General features: G+C 36.4%; 1 pseudogene; it reads right to left on the bottom strand.

Annotated features, from left to right (window-relative positions):
* Positions 1-4,781: 4,781 nt before the first annotated feature.
* On the bottom strand, positions 4,782-4,900 carry LOC120617161 (uncharacterized; annotated as a pseudogene).
* Positions 4,901-11,183: the final 6,283 nt, after the last annotated feature.

The following is an 11,183-nucleotide window of genomic DNA, read 5'->3' as shown; positions in this document are numbered from 1 at the left end:
TAGAAACAATAAGCAAATACTGTAAAGACTCTAATACAAATTCATTGTTCAAAAATTCATAGTATTCCTATACTCTAATAATGAAGTGTCAGAAAATGAAGTGGAAAAAATAATTCCTTTGCAATTCTAACAAAGAGAATAAAATACCTAGGAACAAATTTAACGAAACATGTGAAGGACCTATATAATGAAAACTATGAGACCTTATTAAAAGAAATTGAAGAAGATACAAAGAAATGGAAAGATATTCCATGTTCCTGGATTGGAAGAATCAACATATTTAAAATGACCATATTACCTAAAGCATTATACAGATTTAATGCAATCCCCATCGAAATCCCATCGGCATTTTTTACAGAAATAGAACAAAAAATCATCAAATTTGTATGGAAACAGAAAAAAACCCTGAATTGCCAAAGCCATCCTGAGAAAAAAGAATGAGGCTGGAGGCATCACTCTTGCCCAACTTCAAATTATACTATAATGCGATAGTAATTAAAACAGCATGGTATTAGCAGCAAAACAGACACACGGACCAGTGGAACAGAATCGAGAGTTTATCACAGAAATAAACCCATATTTATTTGGGCAAATAATTTTTGACAAAAATGCCAAAAACATACAGTGGAGAAAGGAAAGCCACTTCACTGAATGGTGCTGGGAAAACTGGAAAGCCATCTGCAAAAGAATGAAACTAGACTGTTGTCTATCACCACACACCAAAATTAACTCAAAATGGATTAAGGACCTGAATAGAAGACCTGAAACAATAAAATGCATAGAAGAAAACATAGGAACTATACTCAAGGACCTTGGAATTAAAGAGGATTTTATGAATTTGACCTCAAAGCAAGGGAAGTAAAGCAAAAATAAATGAATGGGACTACATCAAACTAAAAATCTTCTACTCAAAAACAGAAACTGTCAACAAAGTAAAGAGAGAACCATTTGAATGGGAAAATACATTTGCAAGTAATGCCTCCGTTAAGGGCCTAATATCCAAAATATACAAAAAACTCATACAACTCAATAACAAAAAAGCAAATGATTCTATCAAAAAATGAGCAGAGGATCTGAATAGACACTTCTCCCTAGAGAATGTGCTGGCTAGAAAATTACTGTTTGGCTATCGCCCATGGGAACATAACAGTCTAACAATAAGCTTTCTGCTTCTGTATCCCCCGCTTGCACAACTGACCTGTGGGTTGAAGTTAGTAAAAAGAAGAAAAATAGACTTGTGTGTTCAAACAGGATGAAGAATGGAGTTTAGGGCTTAAAAACCCTGTACCTCTACATTTTGGGGCTCCTTAATTTGAGGTCTGCGTACCCCTGGCAGACCCAGCTGGCTGAATAAAGAGTGTGTTTCCTATAACTCACTGATTTCTGGTGATCCTTGTGTCTATCGGGGACTGGTGGCTACAACAAGGACATGCAATGGTCAACAAATATATTAAAAGATATTTAGCATCGCTAGCTATTAGGGAAATGCAAATGGAAACCACAATGAAATACCATCTCACATCTGTTAGAATAGTTATAATCTACAGGACAAGAAATAACAAATGCTGGAGAGGATGCAGAGAAAAAGGACCCTCATACACTGCTGGTAGGACTGTAATTTGGTACAGCCACTATGGAAAACAGTATGGAGTTTCTTAAAAACTAAAAATTGATCTACCATATGATTCAGCAATCCCTCTACTGGGTATTTGTCCCAAAGACTTGAAAACCCATATCCAAAAAGATAGTTGCACATCAATGTTCATAGCAGCATTATTCACAGTGGCCAGGACATGGAAACAACAGAAGTGTCTTACAATAGATGATTGGCTAAAGAAACTGTGATACATATATACAATGAAATATTACTCAGCCATAAGAAGAGATGAAATACTCAGCCATTTGTGACAACATAGATGGACCTTGAGATAATCGTGCCAAGTGAAATAAGCCAGACAGAAAAAGTTGAAAATCACATGATATCACTTATATGTGAGACATAAACCTAAAACAACAAATGAGCAGGAGAAATAAACAGAAACTCATGATCTGTGGACTATAGACTAATGGTTACCAGAGAGTAGAGGGTTGGGGGGAAAGGGGAGGTAGACAGGGTAAAGCGGGTCAAATATATGGTGACAGAAAGAAATCTAACTATGGGAGGTGAACACTCAGTGTAAATATATATGTAAATATATATGTTTAAAAAATTCAAATGCAGTGAGAACATTATAAGGAACTCCCAAGTACCCATCACCCACCTTCATATAATTAACTTTTCAATGTATTTTATATAGCGTTTTTCTTGACAAGATTTGACTTGCAAAAGATCTGATTCTAAAAAAAAGGATTTGAAAACCACTGACCTACAGGCTAAATGCATTTCTAGCAAATAAGAAAAAAAATCTTAGTCATCAATTTGAGTTAAGGCACCAATAAGAATGCCAAGGCACCAATAAGAATGCCATTTATAAAATGCACTTTAATTTTGAGTCAATCATGTATCAACTTTGCCATCTTTGTCTACTCTTCCTCTCTGTAGGTAATCCAATTCAGCCCCAGCACCATTTTCTTTAAATTCCACTGATAAGCCCGTGATTCCAGATGTTATCTGTGGCAGCAACCTCTGGGACAGCATAAAATATCCTCATGGATATCTAATAAGCATTTTAAACATAAAATTCATTCTTCATTTTCTCACCCAAGACTATCTCAGTCTTCTCCATCTCAGTAAATGACTCTGCCATTCACTCAGTAACTCAAATCAAAATTGTAATGACTTCTCTCTCCTTTTCTCTCTCTCTCTTTCTCCCTTTCCTTCCCTCCTTTTCTCTCCTCTTCACATAAGAATGTTGGTGCTAAAAAAATAATACATCTCTATTCTATTCACTCCTAACCATATTCACTGCTACAACCCAACTAATCTCCATGCCTGTTTTCTTGACATTTTTAATCCGTTCTCAGTGCAGCAACTTGAGTGATCTTTGAAAAACATATATCAGATAGCATCATTTACCTGCTTAAAGTCCTCTAGAGGAGTTATATTGTTCTCTGAATGCAATCCAGATTCATCCCACAGCCCTGTGTTAGCTCACCGTCCACCTCCTCCAGTGTTACTATTCCCCAATTTATTCACTGCTCTCCAAACACATGACTCTTTGCTATTATCCTGTTCTTCACATAACCACACCAGGCTTGTTCCTGGTGTGCTTGCTGTTCTCTCTGCCTGGAGATCTTTTCTGTCAAATTTTAAAAGGCTGTCCTCTTTGTAGTTTCTACAAATCCTATAGATCTTGATTAAATAGTATCTCCTTGAAAAATCCTTTCCTGGTCACCCAATCTAAAATACTCAAGCTCCTCTATAGGAAAACCATACTGCACTATCTTTCTAGCACTTATCACTGTTTAAAATGATCTTTTGCATTCATTTGTTTTCATTTCTGTCTTCTGTTTTTCTAGACAGTAATCTCAATGAGAGCAGAGACTTTCACTTTCCTATTAAATAAACTTTTCTTCAATATATAGATATTAGTTGATATGATATTGATTGTGATAATAGTTAGATAAATAAAAATATTATTAAATAGGAGAGCATCAACCACTGTCCTTATAGATCAAAGACTTTATCCTAATCATAGCTCCACCCACTTAAATGAACATTAGTTACTCATTTTATTCCTGAATCATTTTCCCTGTCTTTTAAATGGAGATAATTACTAAGATATAGTACTGTTGGGAAGATGGCATGAAGTGATAGAAAGCTTAGACTCCATTTGCTTCTACTCCAGAGTCATTCCCTTCCCTTCCCCATCTTGCCCTTCCCTGTGGCTGGCACCCATGTATTACCTAAATTCATTTTTCCTTAAGCTCCTCTCTGAGGTCCAACAATGGGAGAAACGTTTTCTTCCTGTCAGGCCCCCATCCTCTTACTGTTGGGCTATGGTTTCTTCACCAGCTGATTATGGTAAAGCTTCTACCTGGCAACTCCTCTTCTCTTCCAGGCCCCACCTCTTACCAGGCACTGGAAACATCATTCCTTCTTCCTGCCCTTTCAGAGGTAATAATGTCTTCTTGCTTTTGTTAGTGTCTGGATGCCTCACTGCCCAAAACTTTGTAAATAGTTATTTCCTTAATTAACGTTAGCTAAGCCCTTCGAGTGAGCATTTGTTTCCTGCCAAGAACATGATTGACACAGATATTGTATGTGGGCACTTTCTGTACTGCCTAACACATACTTTCAAAAATATTTATTGAGTACCTATTGCATACCAAGCACTAAGCAGGCAGTCAACACTACTTTGTATCTGACATATATGTACATAAGAGTCATTCAGATGTTTAGACAAAGTAAAAATTCAAGATAAAGCACCACTAAATTAAAATATGGGTTAAGAAAATGCAGCAAAAAATTCATTCGTGTTCTGCTGTGTTGCCGTTGCTCTTACTGTTAGTATTTCTGTTGATTTTATGCACATTCCCTAGAAAAAGAAAATAGATACATGTACATACGTTAACAGGTTGTTTTTTGCTTGATCCTCACTCATAGCTGCAGTTTATCAAACTGCAGGTATGAGTTTACATACATACAGTTATATATTCACTGGTGTGATCTACAAATGCAGTTCTGATTAGGCGAGGCAACTACAATAAATGTTTATTTAATTTTTCATTTTATCAAGCAAAACTCCCTGGTAATCAGCTATCTGCAGTGGTGTTCCTATATATCCATGGCAGGACTGCATTGGGGCATTAATTCTTTCTTTCTTTTTTTTTTTTTTAAACGCTTACAGCGCCTGGTCTTCCTAGGTGGTCTCCCATCCAAGTACCAACCAGGCCCTACCCTACTTAGCTTCCGAGATCAGATGAGATCGGGCACGCTGAGAGTGGCATGGCCATAGATGAGGGCGTTGATTCTTAAAGGCTCTGACTCTGAGATCAGAGTTCTTGGGTTCAAATCCTGGATTCATATCTTACTACCTCTAGACCTTAGACAAGTTACTTAAACTCTCCTAATCTCAATTTTTCTCACCTGTCAAAAGGAGGTATATGTTAATAAGGCTGTTATGAGTATAAACTGAAATAATAATGTTACTCATTGAAATAGCATGGTAAATGGTCATAAATTAGTTGCTACTAGTGTGATTATTAGCAGTGATGATCTTGAGGCTAGGTAAGATACTTAAAGAGATTCAGATACCTAAAAGTTGTAAAGTCTCCACATTCACAGTAACATATGATTCCATAACTTTACCATCATTTTATTTTCCTCATTGACTACACGCACACACACACAATGTACTCCCACACCTATAAAATATATAAATATATATTTGAGATTACATATAAGGACTTGATTGACCAAGCATAGTATAGGCTACACCTGTGCTAATCTAGCATAATTGAATAAACTCTACAACCCTCATTCAAGCTTGAGGATAATCTAAAGTTGTAGAAAAACAACAATAACGCTAAAGTTGGAATGAAGCTATCTGAGTAAACCAGCCTCTTTAGGAAATCATCAGGAAACATGAGTGGATCTCTTTTCTATGAACTCAGATCTTCGTCCCACATCTATAAAGCAAAGGGAATGAACCTGATAGCATGCTTTTCAAAGATTTGTACTTGAACCATTTGTTTAGGAATGACCTAGGATCTTGCTTTTTTAATATACAGATTACTGGTCTCTATGCCCATACCCACTGAGTCTGAGAGAAATGCTTTTGGAAAAAGAAGAGGCAACACAACTACCTTATTTTAAAACAAGGATCTCAGATAATTCTCATCCACACTTAAGCACTGAAAACTGTTGGGATAAAAATGGTGTGTTCAACTTTAATCCTCAATATGTCAAATATGTCAAACTATTACCATCATATTTGATTTATATCCTGAAATGGTGACTGCCCCTGGATTAATGTGAAAATCGACAATGGTCTAAAACATACAGACTTTTCGCTCCATGTTTAAATTATTGCCATTTACCTTATCTTTTCACTGGAGTTTTTGCATCACCACAATTTTAACATCCACACACACATAAAATGTGTAGCCTTAATGGACTGTGAAGCAGTGAGCCAATCACAAAGGCAACACAAAATACAATCACAAACACCTGCAACTCATTACAAATTTAGCAGCACAAATGCCAGAGGCTGTAATGGGTCTCAGATAGTCTGTGCAACTCTGCCAATACTCACCTATAATTTGGACTTGACATTTACTAAAAAGACAACATTTACAAAAAGAAAAGGGCAAAGAGTTTTACCAAATAGTCCTACTCCTTCAACTCCCCCCTCCTTTGAAGGCACTGCGGAAAAAAAAAAATCAATTCTAAATACAGGTGTTATTTGTATTCCTTCTGGAGTGCTTATGAAACCAAATTAATTGATGAAGAATTAAACCAATATTCATTCAGGGATTTGGAGGTATAATATTTTTCCCCAGAAAGTAACATTCTCTGTAAATGTCTTAGCATAAAAATAGGGGGTGGGGAGAAAAAGGAGGAAGAGTAGAAATTAAAAATGTCAGCTTTATTTTTAGATTTTCTTCCTATTTTGATTTAAGAATTAGATGTATTCTATAAATGTTGACCTGAAGTCTTACAAAAGAAAATTGTCATACTTGCAAATATGGATCATTATGGTTGTCACTGTGTGGAATGGAAAGAAAACTAAATTCAGGCATCTGGGGCGTAATTCTGTTTCTGGATTCATTGCTAGTTGCGTGACCTTAGAAATGTGATTTAACAACCTAGGATTCTGTTTCCTCCATTTCAGCTTTTGAGGATTGCAGACTCTAGCTTGATATCCGCCTTGGTGGCTTCAGTTCCAGAGTAGGGACTCCTTGTAAGCTATGACCTATAGACAGTTGATTTTTTTCTCCATACTTCTTTCAAAGTTCAATCTCTATTTTTCATGACATGAGTCTGAGAAACAGACATTGTCATTAAGAACAAATTCTTTAATGTGTTATTGCAAATGCACCTACTATCCAAAGGAGAAATTTTACTCTGTACCTTTTGGAGTGTTTTAAAATCTTAGCACAATTTTCCTTTGCCCAGTCTCTCAGAACATTTTGGAAATTACTCCCCTTCAATGCCATTTAATGTAAATTGAAGAAAATAAACTTATTTCAATATTTGAAATACAAATAGGAAAGTAATCTGTTAAGAAAATTACACATCTTCACATGGGAGAGAGAGAAAGAGAGAGAGAGAGAAAGAGAGAGAGAGAGAGATCTGTTTTACTTCTTATAAGGCCACAGTCTTATCAGATTAGAGTCCCACACTTGTGACCTAATTTAATGTTAATTACCTCCTAAAGACTCTGTCTATCTCCAAATACATATGTTGGGGCTTCAACATATAAATTTGGGTAGAGTACAATTTATCTCATAGCACTATTATAAAGTAATAAGGGAGGGAAATATCCACAATGTGTATTAGAGTAAATCAACAGCTTCCTGTAATTCTGTGACTTATAATAAGAAATATATATTTGGTCTTTGTCCACTGTTCCTGGCACAGAGCTCCTAAACCCCTTGGTATTTCCTAAGGTGTCTTTTGTTAGGTTAATTACTTTTGGAAAGCCCCTAGGTCACCTAAGGGTAGGGTCTGTTTGCCAGAGAACTAACCATGTGACCGCAGAGTGTAACCTTTAGTCCTACCCTTGACTTCTGGGAGGGGAGAGGAGCTGGAGATTGAGTTAAATTGCCAATGGCCAATATTTCAATCAGCCATGCTGATGTGATGAAACCTCCATAAAAAAACAAACAAACAAAGACTGGTTTCAGAGAGCTTCTGGGTTGGCGAACATGTGGAGATTCTGAGAGAGTGACAGGAAGAGAGTGACAGGAAGCTCCACATGCTTTCTCCTAGCTCTCCCTATGTGTCTCTTCTAGTTGACTGTTGCTGAGTTATATCCTTTTATAATAAACTAATAATCAATTAAATAAAATGTTCCTCTGAGTTCTGTAAATAGCTCTAGCATACTAATTGAACCCAAGGTTGGGGTCGTTGGAACCTCCAATTTATAGCTGGTCAGTTCTGCACAAGTGATAACCTGTGCTTGCGACTGGCATCTGAAGTAGGAGTGGAGGGAGCCAGTCTTATGGGACTGAGCCCTTAACTTACAGAATCTGATGTTATATTCAGGTATGTAGGGTCAGAATAGAGAATTGGTTGGTGATGTGGAAACTCCACTCGCCACATGTTAGAATTGGTGACTAGAAACTTTACTTACAAATACTATATCTTAGTGTTTTATATATGCATACATTTATAGAAAAATGATTGGAAAGATATGCTCAATATATTTATGATAATTGCTTCTGGTGGTTCAATTATGAGTGATATCTAATTATCTTTAGTTTCATTTACATAATTCTTACAATTAGGAAAAATATTATCAACAAATATCTGAGTGAACTAACATACTCTGGAAAATAATCTGCTAGATTCTATAGCGATTTATAAACCTCTAACTCGGATCACTATAAGTGAAACTATTTTTCTGTTCCAGTGAACTCTCAACCTCAAAATGCTTTTGCGAATTCTCCTGGAGTATAAATTATGAGATTATTCCTAACCTTGTCAGGTTCCGGTGACACACTGCCTACTATAATATAATAGAAGCAATTCATAAAATATTTCTTCACCTGAACCAGTTTCAAGTTCTGTGGCTTTGCAGCTCTGGTTGTTCTCGTTCCTCCCATAATGTTTAGTACAAGGGATCTTTTATGGGACAGGACAGATATTTGAGAGCTGATTTTACTTGCTAATTCTTGACATTGTTACTCTGGGTTTAAGGTGGCATTAGAAGGATGAAAAACAGATGTTTGAAGATAGCGATCCATGCTCATGTTGGTGCTTTGCAAATGCCTCATAGGTGTGGCACATGATATTGAGCCAGAGTATCTCTGGAATTGCCAGGCAGGGCCTGGAGCAGATAGGAACCCTAGATTGGTAAACACCCGTTACAAAAAGCCTCATCAAGAAATTCTTAGACAGCTGAAGGATGCATCACCATGAAGAATTCATAGACAAGCAGGCCTAGTAAATGAAGTTCAGCACTTGCTATTCCTAGGGGGTGAACACAGCATGACCCTACTTCAGCAACTCAATGCAGAAGGTGAGCCATCTTCCATCGAGGCAGTCAGGACTTTGCTAAAGGACGTTGTGTTCCAATCTAAGGAGCACTTTGCTCAACCTGAGGTGTGGGCAGTTGCGTTCAAGTGTAGAAGACAGAACAACGCAGGGGAGGGCTCTCAGCATGCACTGAACCAAGCACCAATCTTCACATATAAAATATGCACTTCATTTTGCAGCTGATGAACTGTTTCAGAGGCACCAAACTTGCTTCATGAGTGATATCAAGAACCATATGTGCTATTTTTAATCCTCAATATTTGCATTTGCTATAACATTAAAAAGATTGGGAAGCAATGGGTTAACCAAATACCATTTTGTCATCATCTAAATTCAACTCGATTATGAGAATTTAAAGCAAAGAAAGAAAATTTAAGATATTTGGTCATAAAGTAAAAATCATTATAATGCAGAGAGTGTCTCTGCCCACTTAGCTGCCTCTTTGACTAATGTTCTAATCAGCAGATGGCTTAAAATTTAATTCATTTAGTATTTCCTTTGCTGCTAAGCAAAACCTAATGCACACGCTTCTCTAAGATGCTCCACTTAGCTGTGTCTTCAGTTCTGCACTACTCTGGCTGGCAGCTTACCCCATTACAGGGCTAAGAAACCTTGAAGAGTGTTTATTTTACATTGTACTAATTAGGTGTGTGTATTTGATCTTGCTAATCTCTTCAGAGGAACCTGAAGAGAAGTGTTCTATTGTTTGGCATAATACTCTCTGAGTGAAAGCTAGTATGGCAGGCAGAAGTGAAGCCTCAGACAGGGCATTCAGGAGGTGCACATATCCGTATCTATTTATGTAATCCAAAGAAAACCTCTTGTTTTTTTGATCCTAAAATTTGACCTAATATTTGCCCCACCAAAGGGTCTGCTGGCCACAGGGAGGGTATGTCTAAATGACACCATTGAGCTTATTTGATATGCTACAGACTGCTAATCTTAGAGGAGCCCACACTGGAGAATCCTTTAATATGTTCATCATCATGTTCAATTATGTTATCGCTGTGTTCTTCTTCAAAAAGAACCTAAACTCTATTTATGTTTAGTATATTAGTTGTATTTATAATATACCTTTGCTTTTCTCTTTATTCTCAATTACCTTGGACAGCCAGGAGGGCCACAGAGAAAATGCTTTATTGCTATTTGAGATTTCTTACTTTATAAATGATGAACCTATCTTTACTGCCTTTTCTTGGGGTTAAAAAAAAAAGATAACAGAAATGTCTAGAAATCTCAAAGTCTTCCTCAGTTTTATTCACTTTCCTTTCCCTTACTCCCCGCCCCCCATCCAGCATCCTACCATTTTAAATTTGATAGAAGGAAGGAAGCTAACATTAAAGATCCTAAGGCTCTATTTTTATTCTCCACAGAAGTGGAGGTATAGGATTGTAATTGAGTATCTATGTTCAAGAGTTAACAAAACAGTGTTAAAATCCCAGCCTCACTGTGTAACTCTGGATGCAATATTTAACCTCAATTTCTTTGTTTCTAAAATAATATAACAAGTCTCAGAGTGCTGTTTGAGGGTGAAATGACAAGCGAAGTACCAGGCATATAGTGATTACACAATAAATCTTACAATACCATTATCTACAGAAGTTCGCTATGACATAGTAATTATTATTCTCAATTTACTATGGAAAAGTAAAGATTCCAAGTATTAAATACCATGTCAGAGTTCATATGGTTGCAAAATGACAAATCCATGTCTTTTTAACTCCACAGTATATTTTTCATCCATATGCAATTATAGATCTATTAGGTTTTTTTTTTTAAGGTCCACTAAGCTAGGTCATCAAACTCTAGAAAGGAATTATAAGCAAACAAACAAATAAATAAAAAACTAAAAATAAATTCTTGTAACTCTTAGTTATTGATAGAACATACATTAATAGTTAATGAAATCAAACCAGAATGGCCGGCTTTAACCTTTTCATCTTCAAATCCATCAAGTTCTGACTGATATGCACCAACAGAAAATATCCAGGATGCTTTTTTCGCTAACCGAATTTGTTTGTTTGTTTGTCTCTTTCTT

The sequence above is a fragment of the Pteropus medius genome, unplaced genomic scaffold (genome assembly GCF_902729225.1).
Source record: "Pteropus medius unplaced genomic scaffold, Ma_sr-lr_union100, whole genome shotgun sequence".
Lineage (NCBI taxonomy): Eukaryota > Metazoa > Chordata > Mammalia > Chiroptera > Pteropodidae > Pteropus > Pteropus medius.
Note: the sequence above shows the minus strand (reverse complement) of the source record. Positions and strands in the feature narration are given on the sequence as shown.